This window comes from Protopterus annectens, chromosome 5.part0 (genome assembly GCF_019279795.1).
Source record: "Protopterus annectens isolate FY-2018-M chromosome 5.part0, PAN1.0, whole genome shotgun sequence".
NCBI classification, from domain to species: domain Eukaryota; kingdom Metazoa; phylum Chordata; order Ceratodontiformes; family Protopteridae; genus Protopterus; species Protopterus annectens.
In genome coordinates, this window is record NC_056735.1 from 759,582,164 (window position 1) to 759,603,053 (window position 20,890).

Below are 20,890 nucleotides of genomic sequence, written 5' to 3' on the forward strand. Positions count from 1 at the left end.
CTAGAAGTATGCTTGACCAAGTTTGCTGATGACTACAAGCTGGGCACTGCTATCTGTTCATCCACTGATATTAAAATGCTCCAACAAGGGCTGGAATATGCACATGCCTGGTATACTGAAAATGGTCTCAAGCTAAATGCAAAAAAAAGTGCAGCATAGTAGAGTGCAAAAAAAAAAAAAAAAAAACACTTCCACATCGTATGTTATAAGTGATATCCTCTTCAGACAGATATAGATGTAAATGGGTACTTACACGGAGAACGCTGTCTCATTTAATCATCATGTTTTCACCATAATAGGGAAATTCTCATGTCTGGGCAAGTTAATTTCCAAGGGATTATTGTCAACATGCAAAGAAGTCATCTCACTATTGTACTCTTCCTTTGTCAGGCCCATTACTGAACACAGCGCCCCCTTTTGGTATGTATAAATCCAAACATATTACTGAACTGGAAAGTCCCCAGTGATTTTTTGGGCAAGAAATTAAAGGTCTTAAATCCTTCAATAATCCCAAAATATTAACACAACTCTCCTTACACTCAGTAGCCAAAGGTGACATGTGTCTTGCTTTTTGAGCCATGAAAGACCCAATACTATCTGACCTGTTGTTTTCACAAAGCCAGTGGCTCTACAAACACCTGTATTAGCCACCTAAATCTACACCAGGACATAATCAAGACTCATTGGAGGGACAGGTTCCTAATGCAACCTATTCAGAGTTTATAGAGTAAGTTGCCACTACAGGTCAAGCAAAGTACTACTTTGTCTGTCGTTAAGGCAAGTCTTGATGACTGAATGACTAGACAAATTCACTCTAGGGTTATCATGTACAGCCCTCTTTGATTTGGGAGTCATGTGACTTCTAGCTCACTTAATTTCTCTATCACTTTTTGTTGAGTTTCCACAGATGTTAACTTAATAATGGCTTCAGCAGAGTCTGTTGTGAGTGTCTGAACCACATCTAAATGGGTTTTCAGTGTATTTTCATTTTCTTTTAGAATGCCATTGTTGATAGGAAGGTAGAAATATTGTTTTCCAATGTATCACATATTTTGAGAATCTCTGCATACATTTTATCAAATGTATTTTCTTGTGTGTTATTTCTTCCTCACTCCACTGACTCATGTTTCCATCCACACAGTCAAGCCCATCTCCTTTTTCTATCTTTGGATGACATAAATCCAGTGTAATAGCAATTATCATCTATTTATTTATTTATCAGTGTTAATGCATGTAATTAGCAATTTATGTTTTTTTCCTGATCTACTTCAGTAACTTGAACATGGACAGCTAGAGTTTCATTGACTCTCTGCTAGCCACTTGCGTGAAGACATACTTGTTATGATTGGCAGAGAGCTTTAAAATGGTATTTTTTCAAAGAGAGCAAACCTTCTACACCCTCTGAAGTAAGGGCTGTGCTTCCCATACCCACAGACTATCAATATACTGCCTCTGGGTGTTACACAGACTTGGAGAACATATAGTTAGTGATACAGACTGTATATTGTAAATTTGAATTATTATGTTTAAATACATAGAAGACCATTCATATGCAAGCTGGGAGTTAAGCAGCTGAACTGCAAATGAAAGATATTTTTTTCTAACTGGTAAGGGAGAGCTACAAATAGCACTACTGACTACAAGACGGGACAGAGAAAGTCTTCTTGTGTCCTACCTGCCTCTGAAAATCTATGGAAAAGCCAATAGGGCCACGTGCCCTCTCCCCTTTTCATATAGTCACCAGCCTCCAGACTTCCCCTACTCTGTCTTCTTATGTAAATCCCCATGCTCTTCCTAAAACAAGGCATGTCCTTCCCACCCTCTAAAAGGATTGAAACCCTGATCAACTTCCTCATAAAAATTGCTAGAAAAGTCACTGTAAGCCTCCTTTATTTCCTCAGTACTGACCTCCCAAACCCCTTGGTCTGCCTTAATACCTCTAAACCACACCTGCTTATTCTGCACCTTTACTTTCCAGACTTAAAGCTTGACATCTGTTTCCCCTTTCACCTGCCACTTTGCCCTCTTCTTCCTAGTTCAAAATCTAATGTAATCACTGCTAACCCCTGAAAATCCTCCTTTAACTTCTGAATCCCATTCAAAATTTGCTTTGTCCTCTGCCTACTCAATCCAACTTCCCATCTTCATTTCCCTTTCTCCTTCCTTTTTCCTGCAAGCCAACTTCTTTTGCATCCCACTAAATTCCATGATCTTAACTTTTCATGCAGGCTTAATGCTATCCATCTGCTGTGTCCCAAGGCAAACATTATACTCTTTGTTTACATTCACACCTTCTGCACCATCCCCTTCAACCAATTAATGCATCCTGCACCAGTTCACCTAAAAATGATTCTGCTTCTTTCACTTACTTTCCACCTTCTAAATCCCAACTCATCACCACCATCAGCCACCAAAAACCTATCCAGGCTACTTGCTCGCATATGATCATCCTTAGAAAACATATGTTGCTTCTGATCCCCTCATTTTATCTCTGGACACATCTATATAGCCACTAGCCCTAAATCTTCCACTCTCCCCTGACTTACAGTCCCCAGCATCTGGAATGAAACTTGGCCTTCCCAAACCCACATTAATTGCCCATTCACCAATGCAGTTATCTCCATCCCAAAAGAATGAGTGAAATAAAAAATAAATAAATAATATTAAACATTGACTGACTATATTACTCCATAAATGGGCAACACATACATGACACCCCAATTAAAAATGCAGTGTTTTCTTAGTTACTTAACCCATGTAATTTAACATAATATACTGAATATACATTACAACTATCTACTGAACATAGTAATTTCAAAAAGTACAAGACAATATACAAAATAAAAACATGTACCTGAAAAACACTCATGCCTACTACTCTTCACACCATTGTAAAATATTCATAGGCAAGGACTCTATGAAGCCAAAGCAGCATCAGGTCTACTACTTTTCCACTCCTTGAAATAAATGCAGCAAGTAAGGCTAAATAAGATAAGACAAGAAACCAATAAAAACTACATACAAGTTTCAACACAATCTTCAATGCATTATCCACCCAGTAACTTTTCAATATAATCATTAACAAACATCAATATACCTGTTTCCACATACAACAGTGCCCCTTAGCAGTGTACTGCACCAAAGCACCAACCAAATGGCCAGAAAAAAGACCCACACAAGTCCTAAGCTACCACCTTCAGTTACCTAATGCAGGAGGGTCAATGTCCTCCACTGCTTCATTACAGACTTCTAAATACAGTCCTTACCTTCCATTAACAGTTTCTCATCAACTGCAATTCCAGAGAGAGTTATCAAACTGCAAAGTAATGAAACACTGAACAAGATTACAGGAAAATATATCCTTCTCTCACTTCCCTGTGGAACAGCATTCCTCCAAGTGATATGATATTAATCTCTACACACAGCCACCAGATAAACTCCAATTAACTCTTGAGGAGGATGTAAAGGAGAGTTGCAAATGTCATGGCTTCTACCTACTCCAACAGCCTCATTTTCACTTACAGTCACTGGTATGTCATTTTTTTTTTTTTGCTGCTAAAGCTGGCCACTTCATCTCCTTCCAAAATCATTGCTTCATCCATCTTCTAAACCCCTAGACCTGAAAGCACCTTTCTATCAATAGTGCTGTTCTGACCTCCCTTTCAGTGTCTGCATCAACTTCAGTCTCATCGAGTTGGTGAGCCCAGCCAGCCCCCTAGATACAGTCCTTTAAACAAGACCTATCTGTAATAAATTCTGAAACATATTGACACCCTATTTGATTCTTGTTGGACATCAGTGAAGAACAACAGTCTTTCTAACTGAATCCAGGACACTCAGGCTATCTTCCACCCTACTGTCTATACATTTGTGCTGTTACACTAACTGTGGAAGCAACTATGAGAACAGAACCATGCAACTCCATGGCATTATGAGAATCCAAAGATTTTAGCTTATCTATAGTGCCAGTTGTCCATGAACAGTTTCTGCAAGTGAGCACCTCCAATATACTGTATTTAGCAATACAACTCACAAGTATAGCCAGGTAAATCATATGGACAGTCACTCCTTCTCTCCATAAATTCCATAAAGTAGGATACAGCCACATCCTGCAATGAAGTAGCAAGGAATAAGTCCTCTAAAATACTAGCATTATACATCCAGCCACTATAATCTCTTATTTCATCACAACATGCCTTATCAGCCAGTTTTCATTCCTTAGGAATGTTAAAACAAGACGGCCAACTCACCGTCCCAGCTAGGTTTAAAAAGTAGCGTGCAGGCTTACTCGAATAAGGCAAAAATGGTGTTTATCCAAAGATATATTTATTGAAGACAATCCACAGTATCCACAGTGTAGGAAACTAAAATCCACATGAACAACTGTTAAGTGCTTTCATCCGCTTATCACAGACTTCTTGAGAACAGCTGATTGACTCACAATACAATCCTTTTAAAATCTTTTTGGCGCCATTCTAGAGGCAAAAATTTAAAGTGCCAGTGCTTAATATAATTTGTACATATTTTAAAATATATCCTAGGACTTACTAAAACCTTAAATGATAAATAATATAAATACTATTTCAAAAAATTTTGCAGAATTGGTTTGTTTTGATATTTATAATTACAGTCAAAATATTAATAAACGACAGGTGATGGACAATTTGACTACAAAAGAAAGGGAATGTTTAATAGATCTTATGAACAATAAAAATATCAGAGTAATGAAACCCGATAAGGGAGGGGAGATAGTTTTATATAATACTATTGATTATATTAATGAAATTCAAAAAATATTAATGGACACAGGAAATTATGAAATCACTTCTATTAATGAAATAAATATAAGTTATGGGAAAATAGATTTGGCATTGGATGAATATTTATCGGATCAGAGAATAACAGATGATACATATGAATTTATGAAAGTAGAATTTCCCACTCTAGCTACCATTATAGGTATACCAAAGGTACATAAAAATATTAGTAAACCCCTTTTCGCCCAAACATTTCAGGAAGTAAGTCTAAGACATTCAATACAGGTGTGGTGATAGATAGTTGGGCTAAACCCATATATAGAAACATTCCTCACCTTATTAAAGATTCATGGATATTTCTTGCTCAACTCACACCTGATAAATGGAATGAGAAATTAACATATATAACTACTGATGTCATCGACTTATTTTCATGTATCCCGAAAGAACAGGGACTTGAAGATTTTTGTAATAGTCTTAGAAAATATTCTAACTTGACATGGGATCAAATTAACCTAATAACCGATATGATGGAAATAGTATTGAGTAATAACTTTATATATTATGAAGGCGAATATTTTAAACAAGTAAGGGGTGTAGCTATGGGGGCTTCATGTGCCCCTATATTTGCAAATATGGTTATGCTAGAGTGGGAAATACATTTTTATTTAATTGCAAATATTATGAACATATTTCTTATTATACGAGGTTTCTTGATGATATGTTTGTTTTATGGAAAGGACCGGTTGAAATGATAGATGAATTTATAGATTATTTGAACAATACTAGTAGTTTTCTTAAATTCGTATACAGTGTTAGTTATGAAGGGATCCCTTATTTAGATACTTATATAAAACATATGGAGCTTGGATTTCAATCTAAGATATATAGGAAGAAAACATTTTCGAATGGATATATATGGAATTTACTAGTCACCACCCAAAACATATGTTAAAAGACATCTTTAAGGGTCAATGCATTAGAGCAGCCAGGATGTCATCAAATTATGAAATCATGACAAGGGAAATAGAATTCATAACATCTATGTTTAGTAATAAAGGCTACCCGGATGGCTTGTTGAAGGATGTTTCACAGTTTGTTATTAAGGAATGGGGTAATAAATATAGTCCTATATTAGGAATAGGACAAGAAATTAGTAGTATGAAAAAAGGAAAATTGGACAATGTTCCAATTAATAGAGTATGATCATTAACTTATTCCCCGTATGTGAATGAGATTATGAATATAGTATTAAAATATTGAAAGAACTTAACAGTAGCCGATGATATCAAATAGATATTAGGTGAAAAACCCAGTTTTGTGTTTAAGATGGGTTTGAACATTAAGAGGTTATTACAATTAGGGAGTACAGAAAGAGACAGATACAATAGTAACAAGGTTACCACTAAATGTGGGTCATGTAATCGATGTCATTTGATTAATGAGAGTGATGGAATAAAACTACAGAACTTAAATAGGACCTACATTAAATTTAGAAGGGAGAATTGTAACAATAAGAATATTATTTATTTAGCTAGTTGTTCATCATGCCCTGCTTACTATATTGGCAAAACAGAGAGACTATTTAAGAAAAGAATTTATGATCATGTTTATAGAATTAGGGTACATGACACCAAGAACGCATTATATAGACATATAGAGAAGAAAGGTGAACATCATAGTTTCAGTTTTGCCATACTAGATCAAGTTTTCACATCAAACAGAGGGGGCAATTTTAAAGCAATACTAAGCAAGAAAGAAAGCATCTGGCAGGTGTTGACCGATGCCACAAAGGAACCGGGTATAAATGATTTTATTTCTATCAAACCCTTTCTAATGTTGGCGTGATCAGTTTTACCATCAGGTGCAATATGTTATCATAGAATTATGTATGTGTTTGTTAGTTACATCAATGGGGTATGAAGTTTGGTATTGAAATTTTATTATTTAGTATTTTTTGAAATAGTATTTATATTATTTATCATTTAAGGTTTTAGTAAGTCCTAGGATATATTGATGTATTGGTTGTTTTTACAATTTTAAAATATGTACAAATTATATTAAGCACTTTAAATTTTTGCCTCTAGAATGGTGCCTAAAAGATTTTAAAAGGATTGTATTGTGAGTCAATCAGCTGTTCTGAAGAAGTCTGCGATAAGTGGATGAAAGCGCTTAACAGTTGTTCATGTGGGTTTTAGTTTCCTACACTGTGGATACTGTGGATTGTCTTCAATAAATATATCTTTGGATAAACACCATTTTTGCCTTATTCGAGTAAGACTGCACGCTACTTTTTAAACCTAGCTGGGATGGTGAGTTGGCCATCTTGTTTTAACAGTTCTGGTGATTCCTTAGGAATGGCATTTGACAATTAAGTGCCTTAGTTTCCCTGTTGTAGTTCAAACATGCCCAGCCCTTTGTGCTCTATCCGCTTGAATATTTATACAAGAAACATATTTAAATAGTCTGAATAGCCACTGTTCAAGTGAACTGGATCAGCTCCTGCCAACTGCTCCTGTAAGCCAACAAGCCATGGTCTATCTTCACACTTGGTTTTCTAAATATTTATTTTTATTCTGAAGGGTATTCATAATACTTTGCAATTTATTCTTCCTGTCCTGACAAATAACTCTTTAGTCCAGCTGAAAAGCATAAATCTCAGTAACAATAACTGATGTCTTGATAGCTTCATTCTCACTTTATAAGCCAGTCATTTCCTGTCACATGGCAAACATGTCTATCAGCAAACAGTAATCCTTCTTGAAAAGTATCTGGTCAAACATATCCTCAGTGTTCACTCTACAAACCCCAAAATCTCACTACTATATACCTTATGCCTTATGAAATACTCACAACAAATCTTCTTCTGAAAACTCTCCCTACACCATAAAGGATAATATGACAGTTGACTTGCTGGGGGTCAAATTCTTAACAGCTTCCTGCTCCCTTTGTACTGAGGTTTAGATATCAGTAGTATAGATAAAGTAGATAATATTCTCTTCAATTTTCTGTCCATTTACAGGTGAGCTGGTGTGAGTTCCTGCAATAAATAATCCTATACTCCAAAACTGTGATATGACAATCCTCACAGATTACCGTTATTTATCATGAGATTCTTTCTTTACTGCTTGGATAGATAACATATAGTGTGCACTGGATTTTATATGTTTGAATTACCACTCGAGCAAATATTCCATATTCCTGTGTTTTCTATTATGGCCCATTGTTAGATACTATAACATCAGATATTCCTGGTCTCAAAAATATAGACATTTTTATTTCGCTAATTGGATCTGCATTTGTTGCATCTGTCAATCTGATTATTTCAGGGAACTTGGAATAATAATCTGCACTTATGAAAATATGTCTTCCTTAAAATAGAACAAACCAGTACCACCTCAACTCCATGCATGAAGGTGTTCTTCATACCAAGGGTGACCAAGAAACATTATAAGTTAACAACACATCCTTTAGACAATTGCCATGATACTTTTTGCAGGTGATACCACTCTACACTCTTTGTTCTATATGAGTTTGATATTCCTGGTCAAGAGCTCTTGCTCTTTGTTTGCATTTTTCTGTTCACCCATGTGAGTATTAATATCCTCTCAAATGAGTACCAAGCTTGGAACTGATGCACAAGAGATTTACATTGTTATGTGTTTGCAATGATGTGTGATTTTATTTTTTGCATTCATAATCTGTTGCCTTTCCATGTGATACAGTGATCTTGGAGTTAGTATATATATATATATATTTACATATATATATATATATATATATATATATATATATATATATATATATATATATATATATATATATATATATATATATATATATAAATATATATATGTATGTATGTATATATATATATATATATATATATATATATGTATATATATATATATATATATATATATATAACAGAATGGTGTGGGGTGCAGGATCCTCAACTTGGGGAGGGTAGAGGGGCTGGAAAATATCTTTATTCGTGATTTTTAGAATGTGGTTAGCTGTTGATTATTATGATTTCTTTAGTTATGGTGCCTTTTCAAATATTTATCATCCCAGTTGATTAGAAACCACAATGGACATTATGCATTTTTTCCTTAAAGAATAAGACTAATTTTTTTCTTACTGATAATTTTTTGAGATCAGACTTTCATTGTAATCTTTTATAGTAACTGCATTTCTAGTTAGTGGCAGTGTATCTCTGGAGCTCTTTTACATATTCTTCTGTCATAGGTAACTGCAAAATTAATCCATCAATATCTAGTTATTTTGCTAGCCAGTTTTCATGCTTCTCTGTTCATGTTTAGTATATTATGTATATATAGCTCCTTGTCTGGCCTGTGTTTCACATCACACTTCTGTAGATTAAATAATATCAACTGCTGTTTTTTGGATGTTAATTGCATATCTTCCAGCTGACCAGCTGCTGCTTTCTCCTCCAATTGCTACTAACTTACTGTTGCCTAGATTAGTCCCCCATCATCATTCCTGCTCCCTTTGTACTGAGGTTTAGATATCAGTAGTATAGATAAAGTAGATAATATTCTCTTCAATTTTCTATCCATTTACAGGTGAGCTGGTGTGAGTTCCTGCAATAAATATTCCTATACTCCAAAACTGTGATATGTTGTGTATATGAGGTTAGGAAGGGGAAGTGGGACTGTGGAGTGGAGCCTCTAGAAGGGTTATATATGCTGTTGTGTACACAAGGGATTTTCTGTGATGTCCTAACTGAGTGAAGTCACTGATATCATGCACATCACCACATGTAATATGTAAATAAAAATTTAATGACAATCTGTCTTGCAATTATTTTTATATTCAAATATCAGTAGCTTTTAGCGCAGTATCTCCACTTAGTGTCAAATATGCTATGTATATATATCTTTCTGTTCAGAGCAGTAGCATAGTTAGGGTGGGGTGAGAGGGACAACTGCCATGGGCACAAATTATTGGGGAGCATAATCAGCCAATCTGGATCTCTTTAATTCAATATTTTTTTTAAAAGTTGGTATTGCATTTAACAGTCAACCTTGAATGCTGTAGTGGTCCATGTGTGATCTATACTGTAGCTGCAAAGTTTAAAAGTAAAAAAAATAGAAAATCTCTTTTTTTAATTTTTTTTAAATTAAAAACTCAGCGATGTAGTGCTCTGTGTAATCAGGGTATAAACTGTAGCAACTGTTTGTTACATTTGTAGCAAGCTGTGTGCTACAGTTTAAAAGAAGAAAATATATATTTTTAGTAAAATATGGGAAAGGAGGGTTGGGGTAGGGCACAGAAGTTGCACCTGAATGGCTGGGGGAAGAGGGAGGTGGGTGTTGTGCATCTAGACACCTGGTTAGTGTGCCAACAGAAGGAATGGCCTCTTTTTTGTGTGTGTGTGTGTGTGTGGGGAGGGGGTTCTTCAGTGTAAGAGCTAGTGGCAGTGGTGATCTAATTGTAATAACCCAATCACTGCATTGTAGTGATCAGCTTAATACAGTACATATTTTGCTCTTCAGCGGAAGAGCTGGTGGCAGTGGTGATCCAACTGTAATAACCCAATCACTATAATGTAGTGATCGGCTTAATACAGTACATATTTTTGCTCTTCAGTGGAAGAGCTGGTGGCAGTGGTGATCCAACTGTAATAACCCAATCGCTACAATGTAGTGATCAGCTTAATACAGTACATATTTTTGCTTTTAACTGGAAGAGCTGGAAGGAGTGGATCTAACTGTAAAAGGCCGATCTCTTATTACAGTAAAGTAGTGAAGTGCTTATTTTTTTCACTTCACTTGAAGATTTGAGGGGTTGGGGTGCTAGTTCATCATACCAGCTGGTTATGCCAGCTACACTTGTTTTTCAGAGTCTTGTATCCCCACTGCTTTTAAAATATCTTTGGACAAAAAATTATACACTACATTTGTGTCTAGTTTAAATTTTGCATTTCTTTTTTTCTTCTCAGCATTTTTCATCAACAGTCTGACTTGTACTCTTATCTTATTGCCTCAAAGACACTTTCAGACTTCACTTTATCAATGTTGCCACTTCAGTGGTTAACAACAAATGTAGTTTTCATTTTTTAACAGTTATTTTGAAAACACATCTTTATTTCACATATTTGTTTGCAAAACATTATTTTCTATCTTTTTTCAGGATTTGATAAAAGCAGGACAGCTGTTATCCTAATATTTGCAGCCTCACTTCATACACAAGATATGAATTTCAGTTGTATAAACTTTTCTTGCCACCATTGTTGCCACTATGCATTGTCATATGCCTGTATTTTTCATACTGATTATTTTTTTATCCTTTGTTCACAGCCTCCATGAATGATAACCACCTTGCCGCTGCCAAGACCACCAATTCAGTCTACATTACCAGGTTAAGAGCCACTCATGTTGTGTCAATCCTGCAGTTATCCATAAGGAGGGCTTTCCATTTGTTGCTCTAACTTTTCTCCTGGTGGCAGATGAGAAAACTTCCTACACCTTCTCCTGTGAATGTGTACATTCCTGTCTATACCCCATGAAGGTTGCCATGAAGGAAATGTTTTCCTACGCCAAACATGGCTGCCATCCCTCATGCTGCACTCTTATCATCTCTATGTCTAGTAGGCATCAGCAATGTAGTGGCTGGTCCAATGCTTTCCTTCAGGATGGAAAAGCCAGTGTCAGTACTCTTATACTCTCCCCATCCGAATACTCCACTAATTGATCTTGGATCATAGTCAGGGCTTCATTCCCTTTGTGCCATGGATCTGGAAATATCCATTAATTTGGCACCTCATACTCACATTATTTCTTTTTAGCCTTTTTAATTTGACTCACATTTTCTCTTGCCCACATCTAGTTCCTCTATTAATTCTTTTAACAGTATACTAGCAATTTTCCTTCCTCTGTACATAGGTACAGCTTTTGATAGATCAAATATTTTTCTCTTAATAGCTTGCACCTTGCTTGATCATTTCCTATACTGCAAACAATTCTGTTATTAATAAATAATGCAACTCAGCGAATAGAAAGATGGTGGATCTCTTATTTAACTCAGTTACATAAGCATCCATAGCAGTTGTAACTAAGACATGTGCCCTTGTTAGGAACAAATGGTAAATCAATGGTAAATTTTTTAGGCTGCTTCCATTTTATCTTTCTCCTCTTTGAGGAAAGTAAAAGTGTTAAACGCCCTTAATGCTTCTTTGCAGCAACATGTAGAATATAGTGTATTGTACGTTTTCTGGATTGCATTGGTGTTGTGCCTCTCAAACCCCTGTCACTTGTTCATACTCTTTGCTTAGTGTATTTAAAAGAAAAGAAAAGTCTGAGGTATTGCAATCTTTCTTAGTATATATTGAAACCAAATCTCAACTTTATGCTCACACATTTTAGTAACAAAAAGATGTGTAGTAATTTTCTGTCTTGCTTCCATACTTCTATAATTTTAAACACATAAACTATGAAGGAAAACAATTTTTCTCTTCTGAATATTTATTTCTCCACTCTGACACCATGAGATTTCTCCAAAATAAATCCACTGGTGTCCAAGCTACAAAACAAAGACAAAAATAATTCCAACAAAGCTAGTCAGTATAGCAAACCACAGTTTTAATCTTCAGTAACAAAAATCCACTCGGTTAAGCGCTTTCATCTGATAGTTCAGACATCATCAGAACCAAGAAGAATGTTTAAAGTCCAAGGTTAAAAATACAAGTAAATGGGTATGTCATTTTTACTTGTATTTTTAGCTGTGGATTTTAAACATTCATCTTGGTTCTGATGATGTCTGAACTATCAGACGAAAGCGCTTAACCGAGTGGATTTTTGTTATTGAAGATTAAAACTGTGGTTTGCTTTACTGACTGGTTTCGTTGGAACCATGAGATTTCTGTGTGTTTGCCAGTATAGTAGATAAATAACACAAATGGTGATTAACCTCAATAAAGGTATTAATCAAACTGAATAGTCTATAAGAAAGTGTTCCTCATGACACGCAACTTTCAGTAACATCTCATTAGCATTTAAGGCGTTATGCCGCCATTTATAACACTCACCTTTCAAGCTTATACTTCACCTAGGACTGCAATATTATCAGTGCAATTCTTATAGTTTTTATGCCGTATGGCTTGACTTAATAACTAACAGATACTTTTTTGTACATGGACCAGTAAGTCAATACTGTGGCAGTCCACTGCTCTTTATGAACTAAGATTTTAATGTTGTATTTTGAAATTTGCTATTAATCCATGGTGGTGCAGTGGTAGCATTGTTGCCTCACTTTTTAGAGGTTTTCCTGTTCGATTCTCAGCTAGTGTGCGGGGAGTGCCTTCTGTGTGGAGTCTGCATGTTCTCCCCACGGGTCGAGTGGCATTCTGAAAGACATGCGTGAATGGGCGTGCCTTCGTTGAAGGTTGGGCATCGAGCTGGCAACTCGGCACTGTGAAAATCTACTGCCAATCATTAGCGGACCGGAGTTCTGCTGTGGCAACCCCTAACTGGGAAAAGCCGAACAACAACAACATCATGTTGCAATTTGCTGCTTAGGCTGGGATAAGTAAGATAAGAATGTCACAACAGGGTAATGTAATGATTAAAAAAAAATCTTTATTTGAAAAATTAAATTGTAAAGTATTACAGTTAAACTGTAGCTCACAGAGCATGCCATATTACATAATTAATTACAGTTATCAACGGGGTTCTTCTAAACAAGAATTTTCAAAAGACAACATTCCACATATATAGTCAAATTAGGTCGGGTTGCAATATATCAATGATCTGCATTTTGTCAATAATACCCACATCAAATACAACTCTCCTGTCACTTGTATGGTTTAATCTGAAATTACTGCATGCACCATTAACATAATATTTAAAATGATCTATTTCCATTGTTTAAAGGTCTTAACACTTACTAACACTTAATGCTTAAATCACCTTTTATTACTTATGTTCTCATGCTGTCCCGAGGGATTCTTTATATCCAGGGGGCTCTAAGACTGAGATCTAAATCTAGTCTGAAACACTAAGAATGTACTTTTTGTAATAGTCGTACAAAAATTAGTCTCTTATCATTTGGAAACTAAAATATTTAAATGCTTTGCAGCTGCGGTACTCAAGGTCATCTTGTATAAAAAACATGCTATGCTTTAACTTTTACTAGTTTTGCTTTCAGTCTTCAAAAATAGAAAGGTACAGAGAAAGATGAAGGAGAGAATGCTAGAGAGATGGAGACAGGGATAGAAGCTGTCACACTACAACATGCTTAGCTGTGTATGGTTAAATATCGCACAGCTACGCAGAATAATTTTCTCTCATAATAGCCTTAGAGCATCTGCTTGTCTCTTGTACAGTTAACCCTTCCAATCTGTAAATTACTAATTAGTCTCCTTAGATTCACAGATCATTTTTAGGTATACTTTAATGAATATATCGGGTTCCTATGAGTTCAATGAAAATGCATTATGTCGAATGCGTTTTCGTCGACATATGTAGAGCAACAGGCAAAACAGAGAAGCGGCTGTTCAGCGAAATTTTTCCCTGGGAAAGAAGTCGTTTGACCACTTCATTGTTTTGCTGTGTTCTGAAGTGTAGTGTGGTCCCTTGTCCGGTATAGCTCCTGAGCGTGATTGTGCAACAGTTACTGACCTTAGGGTTAGGGTGCGGGTTAAGGTAAGTGCATATGTATGAAAGTGTTTACTGTTGTATATTTTATGCTAAATGTATGGTTGAGTTCCATGTGTATGTGTTTTAAGTTGTTTACTTTTGTTTTGGGGAGGGTACAGTTAGGGTTAAAGTAAGTGTGTATGCGTTTGGAGCTGTTTATGTAAATGTGCAAAAGTTACTGACCTTAGGGTTAGGGTGCGGGTTAAGGTAAGTGCATATGGTTTAAAATTTTTATTGTTTTTTTTTTTTGTTAAATGTATGTTTAGGTTATGTGCATATGTGTATTTAGTTGTTTACTGTTTTTTGGGGGTATAATTAGGATCGGGTATGTGTGTATGTGTTTGGAAGTGTGTAATGTGTTTTTTTTTTTGCGGGGGTTGGAACAGCGATTTCTTTCCCTAGGAAAGAAATCGCTGTTCTTCGGATTCGACATTTTCAGCTTTCACTGAAAATGTGTCGATGTAACATTGTTCGCTGTTTTAAGCGTTCGATGTTGCAATAGAGACCTGAATATATCTATACTATTAAGTTCATTTATGATGTCATCTATCTGAGGTTTAAGGCATCTTTCCCTTTATATAGCTCTGTTAGTAACGCTCATGTCCACATTATTTTTCATGGACTTTCTGTCTTTTGTTGTGTTCCTATACATGACAACCATGGTATGTGATTAGTCACTTTTTCAATAACACCTATTTTAATAGTTCATCTAGCTCCTTTCCATCTGTTTTACCTAAAAATGAATCCTCCTATGAGACTGTGCTAAAAGTGTCAATTAAGGGCCAATATATAGTGTAACCTGATAGACTTTAGTCATCGAATGCCTTCAAACAGACTGCTGTATTGTTGATAGAACACATTCAGCATACATTCTGTCAGAAGAATATGTATTAATGTGTGTATGCTTAATGCTAATTAGAAACCAAATAAGTTAACACTTTTTCATTCTATTTTATATGCACTGTTTTATATATAGTTGAGTTTCATATGAGACTGAATAGATGCTTTTTGAAACTGCAGTGTGCTTTCTGAAACTTGCAAGATGCCCTCTGACCTAGTAATTGCTAGCACAGCAATATTCATGTTTATGCCTTTTTGAAATGTACTTGAGAAGCAGGTGGTTATCTGCTAGGTCAGGATAGAATGAATGAACAATGCTATATCCTGTAAATGTAATGATCTTAATCAATCAGCTCTGTTCAAAGTATGAGAACATGTGCAGCTGCAGAAGTTTAGAGATAGTGTAGACAAAGGATTGTTAGAGAAATGAACTGCTTGCTTTGTGCTTGAATTAGCCATAGTACCTTGAATGGTAACATTGCATGTATCTAACCGGTGGTAGCCAAGGCCATGTTGTTTTCCTTAGGAAGTTTCTCACAAAAATTGATAAATCAGCAGAATTTTATGAAAGCAATTATTAGTAAATGATGATGACAAAACTTGTGATTCACTACGTCAGCTTGGTAGGCAATGTCTTAATAGAAAGTGTATAAAAATGTAAGCATTTCCTGTTTCTAGTTAGACAAACTCTGTATTAGCACGTTTTTGTCTCCTTGCTGCAAGATTAAAGTGCCTTAACCTGAACCTACCGTGTTTTGATAATTTTTAAAGTATTTTTTCCTTTGACAGTTTGGTCCTTCGGACCGGAAAGTACCTCTCACTGTAGGCCCAGGTCAGAATTGGGCCCGGTGGCACATACCCATATGGAGAAGTGGTCACATCGGCCCTTCTGCTTTGAAAGACCTCTGACTGAATTGTCGTTCGAATGAGGCCAACCACTGTTTCTGATCTGGGATTGGAGGACGAGTCAACGTTCCGATGGATCAACTCACGGAGGGTCAGGTAAGGAGGAATTTACCTTTTTTCTGTTTTAGATCAGGGACTTGTTACAGTATTGTTTTGTCAAGGAGATTTGCATGTGCAGATCAGGGACAAAAAGATTGCTGTCTTGTCATAGATCAGGGAAACAGAATAGGTAGACAGTTATTCTAGATAAACTGTGAAAAGGTGCAAAATCGTGGTACCACATGATAAGAAGGGTTACGTAACAATTTTTAGCTTAGCTAAGGCAACATGGGAAATCAGTGCACGAAAAGTTCCCGAGACCCGCCCCTAACTGAAGACGTGAAATATATGCAATTACAGCGTGCCGATAATGTTAAGTATTATACAAAATGGGTTGATAAATACAAATTTGATGGTAATTTAGATAAATCTTCACTTATTAAACTTGTCAGGCAACTTAAAATAGACGCGAAAGGTCAGCTAAAAAAGCAACGGCAATTAGGAGTCCCTCAGGCACACAGGTGGCTTGAGGAAGCAAATCGCAGGGAACAAAAGATTAAAAATTTAAAAGCAATGTTCTTAGATAAAGAATATAATAACTTGGTAATAGCGACAGCCCCTCCTCCACCCCCTCCGCATCCCTTACCGGAATATGAAGTGAGTGGACAAGCTGATCCACCTCCGCTATACCCAGCTGTTCCTGCAAAATCAAAACCATTTGTCAGGGATCCTATCGAGACCAGGTCTCAAGCACGCAACTTGAGAGGGGATATTGAATTATATGAAATAAATAGAAATTCACAAGCTATGAGTGAGGAAGAGATATGTCCACTCATAGAAGTACTAAATCCACAGGCAGGACAGGTAGGACAGGATCCGACTCTCCTAGTATATGGACCGTGGACATTGGAAGACATCCGGAAAGCCACAGAGGGAATTCCCCATCCAAAAGTTAATTTTAGAAAATTCTTAGAAGACTTACAGGGTATGAGGTTAAGTTACCATTTGAATGGAGAAGAAGTAGAAAAAGTAGTTAGACAAATTGTAGGTCCGGATTGGCACATGATCAGTGGCAACTGGAATCCCCGTGACGCAGAGCTTAGACCACTCCCACATAGTAATGCAGAACTGGACAACAGAGTGAAAGGTCTGACAGACCGAATCTCTGAGAAATGGAAGCCTAGGGCTGATTGGACTTGCATTAATCAATGCATACAACAAGAAGGTGAAACTGTTGATAGATATTATGCCAGATTATTAGAATGTTTTAATAACCATTGTGGAATGCAGGTACCTGAAGATCAAACACATGATTCCCCATATGAGCAACAGCTAAAGAATGCATTCTTAAAAGGCAGTATTGCTGCCATTAGCAGCTTTATTACAAAGCACATGGCAGATCATCGTACAAGTAGATTACAGTCATTACTTGAATATGCAAGACATGCTGAAAGGCATTTTAATAGTAAAAAGAAAAAGAAAACTCAAGTATTTGCAGTAGAAGACGGGTCAGAAGTCTTTGTAGTACAAACTGGGAAGAAGGGTAAGAAAAATACCCAGGGAAACAAACAATCTGATAAACGATCAGCAGACTTTGAAGAGAGAAAGAAAAGGGGTGAATGTTTCAAATGCGGGTAAAAGGGACATTTGGCAAGGGATTGCAGGCTAAATAAGAAGGTAACCACGGAAGATAAGGAGGGTGAGGAATGACTATATGATAGTCAAGAATCACTGGATAAGAATGAACAGGAAAAGACAAATGCAAATGTGGTAGCAAGGGTAGAGGATGTGACAGAAGGGATAGAGGATGTACATGAATTCATAGATGATGAAGAAAATGAAATTTTAGACTTAGCATTATTGAGCTTAGAGCTCTACTTAGCAGACACAAAACCGGAAGTTACGCTTCTGGTAGAGGGGAGGGAAGTCAAATTTCTGTGTGACTCAGGGGCTTCACGGACCCTGATACATCCTTCCAAACTACCAGAAAATTCAGAATCACTAGACTACATATTAGTGAAAGCAGCTAATGGACAGCTGTATCGGGAACCACTCTCCCACAACATAGAAATAAATGACCCTGTTTCAGGAATGACCCAGAAAAGCAAAATTGTTGTTTCTGCAAAATGCCTAGTGAATCTCTTGGGCAGAGATTTAATGCAGATATTTGGCATAGCCGTAGTTCCAACTATGCAGGGTATGGAAGCACAGCGACAAATGGATACTTTTGTAGTGCGACCGGAGGGTGAAACATTTTATTGGTACAGCCAGGACCTAGTTACGACTGGTCGAGGGGCAGTAACCGAAGAACTGATGAACATAGCCATCAGTAAATCCCCCTCCCTTGACACTGACAAACAGCATTTGTTGCATTGTACTCTATATTACTGTAACAGACCAGGACCTGATAAAGAATATGAGCAAGAGTTGTTTAAAACCATGCTAATAGGCTAGTATTACGAAATTTGTACTGGGACACAGAAGGAAACAGTGTAGTAAGCTGTTCATTGCCCCAGGAATTCTTAGCACTTTACAAATCTAATCGATTACCACATGTAAGCTTAACTAAAGATAGAAATTTGAAGTGGGCAGACCTAGGAGAAAAAGTCACAAGGTGGGAAAAACAGACAGAGTTAGAACTCTCTGAACAAGGAGTACAGAAGCAGAAATTGAATTGGATAACACAGACACACCCAGCTGTGCACTCACAAGCAAGTGAGGATAGCTGAGTAGTACTCTTACTAGATGAAGAGGAAAAAGCCTTACGAGACATACCAGAGACTCTCTGGTCAACAGGGAAATCAGATGTAGGACTTATTCGTACAGCAGGACCAGTTACTATTACGCCAAAATCAGCATTTAGACCTAAAAAAAGACAGTATCCCTTAAGAAAGGATGCAGAAATAGGAATCAAACCTATAATAGCAGCCTTACTTAAGGAAGGAGTCTTAATAGAATCTCCTGATTCACCATGTAATACACCCTTATTTCCTGTTAGGAAAGCAAACGGGGAATGGCGTATGGTCCAAGATTTACAAGCTGTGAATGACACAGTTATACCCAGGGCACCAACGGTGCCAGATCCACACACTTTATTGAATGATTTGAAACCTCAGCAGAAGTATTTTTCTCTGGAATATATTAGCAATGCATTTTTCTCGATACCGATACACCCAGACAGCCAACATTGGTTTGCATTTCCATTTCAGGGGAAACGGTATACATATACGAGACTACCACAGGGATATTGTGAAAGTCCGATGATATTCGCACAAGAAATGGCAAGTAACCTGGCGGGATTTATCCCACCAAAAGGTAGTCAGATTTTACTTTATGTAGATGGCATTCTGCTGGCAGCCCCCACCCAGCAAGAATGCAGAGAGGATACCATAGCATTATTACAATTTTTAGCTACTCAAGGACACAAGGTAAACAAAAACAAACTGCAACTTTGGAAAAAACAGGTTAAATACCTGGGATATGTAATATCCAAAGAAGGCAGAATTTTACATGAAGACAGAAAAACAGCGATATTACAAGCACCTAGACCAACTACCAAGAAGGAAATGATGTCCTTCCTGGGAACTACTAACTTTTGTCGGAGTTGGATACCAAACTATGCTTTGGAGTCTGCTCCACTGACTAATTTGATATTCAAAAAGCCGATGGCAGCACAGGATTTATTACAGTGGATACCAGAAGCAGAATCAGCTTTCTGCAAACTGAAACAACTGATAGCTTCTTCCTTAGTTTTAGGATTACCAAACTATCATAAGCGATTTTTCCAAACTGTAGACTGTAAGCAAGGTTATGTGACATCAGTGTTAACACAACAGCATGGGGACAAACAACGCCCCATAGCTTACTATTCATCACAGTTAGACCCAGTGACATGATCCTTGCCCCACTGTGTACAAGCAGTAGTCGCAGCTGCAATGGCAGTGCAGGCTTCAGCCTCAGTAGTATTGTTCCACCCTCTCACATTGAGAGTGCCTCATGCAGTCGCGATTATTTTACTGCAAGAAAAAGTAGCATATCTTTCTCCTGCTAGACATTTTTCCTGTATGACTATACTGTTGAGCCAACCTCATATGACAATTGAACGATGCACAACTTTGAACCCGTCAACCTTGCTCCCAACCCCTGCAGATGGCAAACCACACTGCTGCCTGCAAGAGATTGAGCAAAAGACACTGCCTAGAAAAGACCTTACAGATGTTCCCTTGGATGATGCTGAGGTGACATACTATGTGGACGGCTCATGCAGAAGGGGTCCTACAGGACAGAATCTAGTGGGGTATGCAGTAGTTTCTGATACCGAGATTTTAGAAGCAAAGTCTTTACCACACAACTTATCTGCACAAGCAGCAGAATTGATTGCCTTGACGAGGGCATGTACCTTAGCAAAAGGTAAGAAAGTAAACATTTTTACTGACAGTCAGTATGCTTTTTCTACTGTACATGTTTTTGCGCAGCAGTGGAAAAATAGAGGAATGATAACATCTACCGGTAAACCAATTAACCATGCGCAATTTATTTTAGATTTGTTAGACTCTATTCAGTTACCTCAGAAAGTAGCTATTTGTAAATGCGTAGCTCATACCAAGCAACAGGATAGAATTTCAAAAGGTAATGCGAGGGCTAATACAGCTGCAAAACAAGCAGCTTCAGCTTCAGAAGTTTTTCTTT